Here is a 10,872-nt window from a genome sequence, read left to right on the forward strand (position 1 = left end):
ATAAATTTTCCAATGAAGATTTAAAAAATAAGAAGATTACAACAGATGACATATGTGCTTTATTTAGAAAGCCAGGAGAACAACACACATTGAGAACTACAACTTTAAGAGGTTCCACATCCATTGGTACATTCATATGACGATATTATAAATAAATTCTGGGACAAATGGTGGATGGTGTTTGATGCCCCTCATAAAAATCAAGATGTTCCAAAGTATTTGTTGATGAAATTGTATTGTGAGTTGGTCCTTTTGATGAAATTGTATTGTGGGTTTGTCCCTGGGGAGATCCCCAATTATTTTGACATTGTTCTTTCTTAGGGTAGAGGTGGAGAATCATCATTTGATATGTTAGGGGAACTTCATGACCCTAATGTTGTTAGGGAAACTATTGGCAAGCCACAAGTGGAGCATATTATTGTTCCATCTGTTGTGAAGGAACATGTAGGGGCTGACACAGTATGCATTATGCATTGACTTAGAGCCTCATTTAGTGTGACACTCCTTTGATTGCAGATGAGCCTTGTCAGTCTACTGGTCATATATATTCATCATGTGGATCTTTGTACACATTTGGCACTTCCAACAAAGAGGATGATGATAATGGGATGATGACAGATGACTTCCTCAATGCCACATTTGGCATTGATACAAAGATAAATATTAACAATTATATTTTAAACTATTTTGATCACATCTCATATGTATATGAATGGCTAATAAATTAGTATGTCTTCACATTTTTCAAAATTCAAGGCTAGAGTGTTGTTGTCACTAGTACTAATCCCCCAGTCCCATTTTATGCCACGTCGATGGCTCCATATGTATGTGTAAATGTATTCATTAAAATAATACATCTATTTATAATGTAATCATATGAAAGATTGACTCAAAAATTTATCCACATGCACTAGTTTTGTGGTGAACCATCAACTTTCAAATTGGACTCTGTGCATGGGTGTGATACCACTATTCTAGAGGTATATTTGTTTGCATGCTAATTGTATTCAAAAAACTATATTTATTTAAGAAATGAATGAATAATTAACTGGTTTGGCTTATTACATGATCATATGCAAAGTCAGAGTTGTCATGGTGATGTTAATTTGGGGTCACCTGGCTGTTAGATGATTTCATTTCCCCATAGGTATATACATGTACTAATGTATTTTCATTTGTATGTCTATAGTAGATTATTTTTCATGAGAATGTGATGTCTAATAAATTTACATATATGTGCAACAGGCAAATGTTGCATCTTTGGCATTGACACCGCACAATGAAGGACATAGTGCTACATTTATAGAGGTACCCAAATCATTTTATTGATGACGTGGTATAATAAAATATGTATTCTTCATAACCACATTTGATTATCGTGTTGTATCATTTTCAACTAGTGACATCAGTGATGACTCCACGTCTTCTTTAGTCTATTGATCAGGGAGTCGTCTCTGTCATTGCTAATTTCGAGTCACTAATAGAGTATGAAAGAGTTTGCATAATTTGATTTTTTTTTTACAATTTAGTTAGTATTAAAATTAGATATGATATTCATAAGTATGATAGATTGATAATTTTGATCGTTGTTGTAGGGTCTTATTACTCTCAACCGTCCATGTGCCCCTAAGGTGGATGTAGAGAGGGATTATCAAGTAGTGGTAAGAAAATATTATGTTTTATGTGTACATGTATATTTTATTTTTGAGGTATAATAGTTATTGATTCACATATATTTGGATTGTAACAGGTCGACTTAAATAGAAGATTCTAGATTGATGGACTAGCCAACGTGTTAGGAAGATCTCCTTATCCGTAACATCTCCCTCTTCACAACGATCAAAGACAACTAGGGATTTGTTTTCTTTCCCTAGTGAGGAGCAAGATATATAGGGATGCACATTTTACACCTATATGCCATTATTGGACTTACATTTTGTATATTGTTTTTGATGTATGTCATTTTAAAAATATATTGGACATACATAAGTTGATGTATAGTTTGTGCAAGTAACTAATATAGTCAAACTTTATATAGAATATATAATCAAGTCAAACAGCCACTCTCAAACATTGCACATGAGGAAGAAATTAAGATTGGAAAACTAAATCAATCTTGACTATCTAAAATTTTTAGTATATCAAAATCTTAGTTTAAGATTGGAAATTGATAATCTTGGCTTGTATTTGCCAGAAGTTGTAATAGTTCAATATTAAAAATTTAATATTTAGAAAATTGTGAGTTGAGGTATGTTATAATAGTTTAAGAATAAAAATTTAATAGTCAGTTTAAATGATGTTAATTTAATATAATTTAATCAATATTTGTTTAAGATTTGTAAAAAAAACTATCTTCATACATATTTAAATATTTGAAGAATAATAATTTCTAAAAAAAATTATCATATAATTGTAATGTTAGAATTCACGTATTCTCTTTAAATTATTAAGATTAAAAATAATTATCATTCAAACTACATATATTTCTAACATAAAAATATTTTTGAATTTATAATATATAACCATTATAGCTAAAAAATTAATTTGATAAGTTTTTTGAGTTTCATATAAATCTTATGTGTTTCATATTTTATATATATTTCATCCTTAAATATAGGGTAGTGGTTCTTGGAAATCCGCTCCTATAAGACTCAAATAATATGAGCCAATAAAAAAAAGTAAAATATTTTTCATTATTTTAGAAATTAAGATTTGACATATAAACATTAGAAAAAATCAAAGGATTAAATTATTTATAAAAATACTTACATTTCATTTTTTGAAGTAGGAAAAATTAATCACTCGTTATGCACAAGTGATTGCAATAGTATGTGCCTCCAGTAAATACAATAAGACAAATGTTAAGATCTTTATTATGACATCCATTATGACATCTAATAAATCAATCAAATAATACTTTATAGAGTAGAAAACTATAAATTTACCTTTACATTTATAAAACTATTAATTTACTAAGAAATATATTTCAATTTGTTATAATTGGACTAAGCCATTTAACCAAACTATTAAATCTGACACCATTCTTCATAAATTGCTATACAAAATCAAATGATATCTTAATAGAAAACAATTGATCTTTCTTTTTCCAATTTCCATATAATATGTAACCTTCTTATCCATATGTATTGAAGTTTAATAGTTATAAAGGAAGTCCAAAAATATAAAATCAATGTTAAAATATGTATATTAATTATTTGTATTAATAATCTTAAATATATAGCTTGATTAAAATGTTTGTCATATATTAACTATTAGTTTGAAGATTTGAATCTAATATTATTTTGAAAAATAGTATATTAAAATAAAAATAGAATTTCAAATTAGTTCAAGTAATTTTTAGTAGCTCTAAATAATCATCCTATGATAAATCTTACGTTGAGATATTAGATTTAGATGAAAATGTGAAATGCTCCACCCACAGATGGGATTTTAAATGTTCTACATCAATGATCCCAAAACTATTTAAGACTAGATAAAACAATAAAACTATGTCAATATTGAAAAAATTTCAGCTAATATAATTTCAAATCTAGAATTTTCTTTATAGAGACTGTTTGGTACCAATAAAAATTGCTATTGATATTTTTTTTTAATTTATGAATTCAAATAATAAAAGAAAACCCTATGTCTGCATATTAATCCAAATCTTGTATATTTGCGTAGTCAATGCATTACATGAATTGACATATATCTTTGAAGTAATCTGTCTAACATATCATATGCATATGCTCCCATATTTTGCCTGCTTATGTACCAGCATGTTTCAACCATAATACTTGGCCAAATGCACCATCTATATTCTTGACAAATGTCTTTACCTTTTCAATCGGTTTGCATTATGTTTACATTAAAGCATGAGTCCCAAAATCAATCTACTTTTATGCTATTAGACATTCATGTTTTGTCTTCTCAATGAAAAAAATGTGCAACTACCTATTTGATTTTATTACTGTTTTAATTTCAGCCTCTACGTCATCCCTATAGAATGTAGGAATGATTCACTCATTATGATCACAATTATTTTCTTTCCGTGTAGTGCTTTCTTTTGACTTGTACCATTTTGTCTCTTGAAAAATGACATCTAAAAAAATTCATGTCTTATGATTCGATGAATGTTCTTTGCTTAAATCAGGGCTCTTTTCTTAATCAATGAATTGCCAGAGTATAAAACTTGGTTATTATAGGTATGAAAATAGTAATTTGAGTCAATGTAATAATTGAGAGATGCCAAATAGGGTTGAAACAAACAAAATGAGAAATACCATATCAAGATGACTGTGTGTCAAATTATGAATTTAATATAATATAATTACATGCTAAAACCACTCATTGTATAGAAACAAATCAGAAGAGAGACAAACATAAATATGGCAGCCATTACCATAGCAAAAAGCTAGAGGAGAGCTTCTAGAAGCGCAGTTGGACTTTTCTTTCTTCATCTACTGTATTCATTCTGCACCTTACATTTAAAATAAAAGAATTTATCTATGAGGTACATATTTGCATCAAACTTTAATCTTTGGAAAGTTCAACCAACAAATAATAGATTTGAAATAGAAAGCTAAGGTTGCACCAATTTGCGATTCTGTTAAATACTAGCACTTGTACATGACAGGTCTAAGGGTTAACTGATTATTAAGACTGTTCTTTAAGTTTAGTAAAAGTAATTTTATAAAATTTTATAACTAGGCTAATGAAGATATTGAACCCTACAAGAATAAGCCAAACAATGTGTACCAGTAAAAGGGCTTGTTCAGAGAGAAGATGACTTCCTTGATTGCCCACTTTGCAAAATCCAATCTTCGCAACCTCAACACTTGCATGTTGAGCCTCTGACAACCACACTATGTGATTCCATTAATCCCAAACACTAGATCTACCTTGAAACAACTCACAAGGAATGAAACAAAGTCATTGTATTTTCTATTTCACAATGCAGTTTTTTTCACATCTTGTGAATTGGGTAGGGAAATAATCCAAGACAGGTGTTAAAAGATTAAAGAAAGTAAGATTACAACTAGGTGTTTATGTAGAAAATTGTACCCAATTTCCATGTCTCTTCTCCATGTCATTTCATATCCCCTTTGTTTATCCATATAAATATTTGTATAAATCATTTTCAATAGCCTGGTTAACTGTGTTATAACCGCTAGTAAATTATTTATGAGAGCCACAAAGGTCTTCAACAAAGTGTGGGCTTATTGTAGTAACATTATTGTTTGTTTACACACAAGTTGTTTAAGTGTAAACTTTCTCTATGTGTGAACAAAAGTTCATTGACTCATTCTACTCTTTGAATCCTCCCTAAAAGAATTTTCCAAATATAGAACTTCTATCATATACTACATGCATATGGGAAATCTAAAGAATTTGTTCAAAAAGTTTTTAAAGAAATACGTAGTTAAAAGTAAATTTTCTTAATAGTGTGATTCCTTTCTTACTGCATAGAAAAACTGACTTAAATCGAGTAAATGAATTAGACAAAATGTTCTTAGTATTTTGTTAGTTCATGAAAATTTGTATTCATAGTTCAAGTATTGAGGGATGTTACACTCATGTGCACATCTATATTCACTATTGCTTTTTACAAACATAATTGAAACAAAGTTAGTACAAATTGGATAACAGTCATGATACTCGAGGTAATAGATAATTTTAAAAGTAATTTAAAATAAAAAAATAAAAAACACTACACATTATACGTTACTTTATAATTAGAAAATCTAACCATGTGCTCAAACGAGATATAATGTGATGATTAACAAGATATAATGCGACTATTAACAAGCTTCCAAATCCATCATATCTATTTCAAGATTAATTATAAAATCTAACCGTTTGCACAAACAGGATATAATGTGACGAGTAACAAGCTTTCAAATCCATCATATCTATTTCAAGATTATGATTAAGACCTGGCTATGATTACAAAAATTGGTATCTTTAAGAGATATTGCACTCATATTCAAATAGCTTTGTTCACATATAATTGAAAAAATTAACCGGTAGACAATTGGCCAGCAACCATAAAATTGAAGATAAATTTTAAAAGAATTAAAAATAAACTGCACAACCTAGGTCACTTCATAAATAAAGGAAATGAGATGGCGACAAAGCTCTGATTTTGCATCGGCTTTTCACTGTAGACATGTTTCCAGAAACTTGAATTATGGACAGTGTATGTCAGTATTTCGAAAATTGTTGACCTCTAAACCCTGTATCTAGTATTATATTGAAAAATATGGGTTGTTTCATTTGTGAAAATGTTTTTTCCATTAAAATTTCAATAGCATAAAGTATAAACTAAACACAATAGTCATGATTATAGATTGTGGAAAACTGAAATTATTAATTGGTTTCCTTACTTTTACAGAGCTATTGTTAATCACAAGAGCCACGAGAAATACAGGAGGACTGAATAAAATAACAGATAACAGAGGATAAAGAGAAGCATGTTCAACAAATTTCATTAATCTGAATACAAATACAAATTAAGAGAGAAAACTTTTGCAAAGTTCTTCCAATATGTGATATCAGATATTATTACTGGATATATGCCTTAGAAAGCATCTACTATTATAGTTGCAGTATATCCACACCCCGTTCTAAATCTCCCATTTTTGTGCAGGCTGGGAGGAAGTGGGAAAATGCATTTTGTGCAATCCCGCAGTCATAGCATTCCAAGCGACCACAATGCTTTGAGGCATTTTCTCAAACAGCTCATCTGGCCTGTCTTTGCGTGTGAAGCTAAGATCACAATGCTCCCCTTCATTTATGCTTTGATGGATGTCTAAATATTGTTCCAATATGCCCAATTTATGAGCTGCATAGCCAACTGTAAACATTCCCAACGTAAATCAGGAAAGGCCCTGAAAATTCTTCAAACACAATTTAGCAGTAAGGAAAATCATTGCACCTGCCAAAAGCTCTTTCATATAAGTAACGAGATAAATGGAAATGCCCCGTTTTATTTAATATCATCCAATGCTTTTCAAAATTCTAAGCGGGAACAATTCAAAATCAAAAGTTGACGGTGACTATACTTTGGACCGAACGGAAGCCAGTGAATAAACGTTATGGGAAAACAACAGGGCAAAAGCCATAGAAGATCAAATGGACCCCACAAGATCCACCTAAGCAGTCAAACGCTCAGTGTGTGATCTTTAAGCCGGCCCGAAATGGATCAGCACAAGATAACAGAAAAGAATCCAGAAAAAATACCATACAAAATGACAAAGCTTGCGGTAAACAACTATCAAAGAGGCTCTCTCTGTCATCTCCCATCTCCAATTACTGAGTTCATCGTAAGCTTTTGTCAAACATTTTCTGCAAGTAAACAATATATCCTTTTCCTTGATGCATTTAGACCTCTTCTGCTTTTTCCATTCTTCGACTTCAATCTCCACCTTTCCAGCCCAGAGATGTACATGCTTCTTCAAAAACAGTTAAATGTAGATCGACGTATCTGATTTGATGAAGTCGATAAAAAGTTCTAGATGTACAAAATCTTCGAAAAGAACTCATTTTGAATACAACTGATGAAACTTTAATCCCCTCTTATGACTGCAGATCTGATACAACCTGATGCATACTTCACTAAACATCACCTATAATCTCTGGAAGGATATGGACTTTTCATTATTATTTGACAGAGCTCTTCACATCTCTCACAGAAATTTGTCTTGGAAATCTTGGAGATAAACTTGGTTGCAATGTTGCAGCCTACACATGCTCTGGAGATTCTTGAGAACTCAAAAAAATTGTCCCAGTAGTATGTATAGCAATTCAAATTCAACTGCCCAATGTGCCCATCTTTTCACTGTCATCGACAAAGGAAATTTTATTTTTCCTCGCCATCATTTAGTATATGTCTTACCTCTGGAAGACACCCTGGTTCTTTTGTCTGAGACAACTTTGCATATATCTCCTGTGCCTAAGGGTAGGATTTGTCTCTTACGGAAAAAGAATGTGCCACTTTATGAACTTCTATCCAACTACATCCAGGCATCTTTCTAACTCCTCTATCTTTCATCAGTTTCCTCACCTTTTGAACCTCATCCCACCTGCCCAATTCTGCATAGATGTTTGACAGAGGGACATAAGTTGCAGTATTTTCAGGATCCATCTCAGAAAGAAGATTTGCTGTAAATACTCCTAACTCTATATTCTTATGTGATCTACAGGCACCAAGCAAGCATATCCAAACAACCACCATAGGCTTAATGGGCATTTTGATGATAATATTGAGACCTTCCTCAAGATAACCAGCACGGCCAAGAAGGTCAACCAGGCACACATAATGGTCAAGCATTGGCGTAACGCAATATATGGCAGTCATGTCGTTGAAGTATTTACAACCCTGATCCACTAAACCAGCATGGCTGCATGCAAATAAAACACTAGCGAAACTTACATGGTCAAGCTGCATTTTAGATTGCTTCATCATTTCAAAGAGTTTGAGTGCGTCTTGAAAAAACCCATTTTGTGCATATCCTGCAATCATAGTGTTCCATGAGATCACGTTTCTGTTGGTCATTTTGTCAAACAGTTGACGAGCTTTCTGTATACTTCCACATTTTGCATACATATCTAAAAGGGCACTCGAAACTACAACATCTGACATAAATCCGCTTTCGATTATGGCTTGATGGACATCCATACCCTGTTCCAAAGCTCCCATTTTGGCACAGGCTGGGAGAATGCTGGCAAAGGTTGAATAATTCGGCTTTAAACCCACCAATCGAATTTGTTTAAAAGTCTCCAAGGCCTTTTCAGCAAACCCTTCCCGCGCATATCCCGCAACCAAGGAATTCCATGAGATGACATCTGGTCGAGGCATTTCTTTGAAAAACCTCAAAGCCTGATCGACATCACCATTTTGTACACACCCTGCAATCATGACATTCCACGAAACCAAATTTTTCTCTGGCATTTCATCAAAAAGTCTTAAAGCCTTCTCAAGTAAACAGTTCTGAGCATACCCTGCAATCATAGAATTCCATGAGATCACACTCCTCTGAGGCATTTTGTCGAACAGTTCGCGTGCCTTGTGTACGCTTCCACATTTTGCATACATGTCTATCAGGCTATTCACAATTACGATATCAGACAAAAAACCCCTTTCCACTATACCTCGATGGGTGTTCATACCCTGTTCCAAAGCCCTTATTTTAGCACAGGCTTGGAGTATGCTGGAAAAGGTGAATCGATCGGGTTGAACACATGTTTGTTGCATTTGGTGAAACAGAGCCAATGCCTTGTGTTGATAACCTCGTCTTCGGTAAGCTGCAATTATGGTATTCCATGAGGACATGTCTCGTTCTGTCATTTCATCAAACACTTTACGCGCATCTACACCATTACCGCACTTATCATACATGTTGATAAGGTTATTTTGGAAAATTGTTTGTGTAGCAAATGAAAATTTCCTGTGATTAATGAGAGAGAGGATTTGTTTAGCCTGTGAAAGCGCAGACCTGGTAACACTGTTTGGCAATTTTTCGAGACTGACAAAAGAATGTACTGTGGAGTTCTGCCTAGTGAGAAAACTTTGATGCGCTTCCTCAATAAAATCCTTCCTACGTAATGTTGGGAAATTCAGATTGACACGAAGAGTGAATAACATTGGCATTGGCATTGGTATTGCATTGTATAATTGAAGCCTGCGAAAAGTGCATTGTCATTCAATTTACTTCCACCTCAATCTTGATCTCGGTTTTTCAATTTCCCTGCGGCAGATTATAATACCCAACATTTATATTGATCAGAGAAAGTAAATTCAGCAAAAATAACACTAAGGTATTATCCAAATAAGCTCACTGCCCACATATAAATTGTCAAGTGTATACAAAGAAAATCCTAGAAAAGTCTGAATTTGATCGTATAATCAGTGTATCATAAAACTGAATGTGCATAACCTGTGATCTTTATTGCTCTTTCTGGATCCAATTTACCGTATCTTAAAATTGACACCTGTGATCTTTATTGCTCTTTCTGGATCCAATTTACCGTATCTTAAAACTGAAATCATCATGACACAAATAGATGATATCCCTGTTGAATGGAGACAAATTAAACGTGGACAGATCTCTCCCTTGTGTTGAGTAACGAAGTACGTTGGAGTTGGAGGCCTCGCCGTACGGTGGAAGTGAAATCTTCTGTACGGTGGAGGTGAACTCACCGTATAGAAAATCTTGTACTTAAGTCATTTCAGTCATTTCAGTATGGTGAAGCATTACGGTAAAGTTGGTACGAGAGATCGAGTCAAGGCAGAGTTTAGACCCTAATGCCGAAGGGAGTTTCATAGGTCAAAGGGAGTGATCTGATGTTGAAGAGACTGCCAACCGGAGGAGGGACCTGTTGAGACTGTCAATAACCGCTTTTGTATTGTGACAATTAATGCACTAGATTCCATAACGAATTGCAGTGTATAAATGACTACAGGATTCATTAGGTTGAATGCACTGAAATGGTAAAAGTTAGGTTGATTGTAATACAATCTGACCCTGTGACCCTGTCCAAAACCAGAGTTTGTTGTATGTAATTTGTTTACTGTAATACAAAGTTTCTCGGGGTTTTTTTGGTGGTGGGTTTTTTCCCGAAAGGATTTCTCACATTAAATCTAGTCTACTGTGTTTATCTTGTATGCATCTCAATGTTCTAAAGTAGCTTTACAATCTTTTATATTTCTCTTGTAAATTGGCATTTGGAAGGTGTTTTCCACAAATAGCTTTCCTAACGAGTGGTATCAAACCCTGGGTTATCCTTGTCAAGTAGGGTTGTTTTCTCTGTCAATTTGTTTCCAGTGGGAGAGAGTTTGGAAAGTGTTTATTTGGTAATTGAGATGGTAGG

At 33.0% G+C, this 10,872-nt stretch overlaps 1 pseudogene across 1 annotated transcript; it reads right to left on the minus strand.

Moving 5' to 3' along the window:
- Window positions 1-6,462: 6,462 nt before the first annotated feature.
- On the minus strand, window positions 6,463-10,280 carry LOC149555700 (pentatricopeptide repeat-containing protein At2g13600 pseudogene; annotated as a pseudogene). The gene is made up of 2 exons (XR_016364545.1): window positions 10,030-10,280; window positions 6,463-9,749 (listed from the first exon to the last, which is right to left on the minus strand). The product of XR_016364545.1 is annotated as a pentatricopeptide repeat-containing protein At2g13600 pseudogene (transcript).
- Between the last annotated feature and the right edge of the window lie 592 nt (window positions 10,281-10,872).

Source organism: Cupressus sempervirens, chromosome 5 (genome assembly GCF_028749045.1).
Source record: "Cupressus sempervirens isolate cs-2001-9-10 chromosome 5, ASM2874904v1, whole genome shotgun sequence".
NCBI lineage: Eukaryota > Viridiplantae > Streptophyta > Pinopsida > Cupressales > Cupressaceae > Cupressus > Cupressus sempervirens.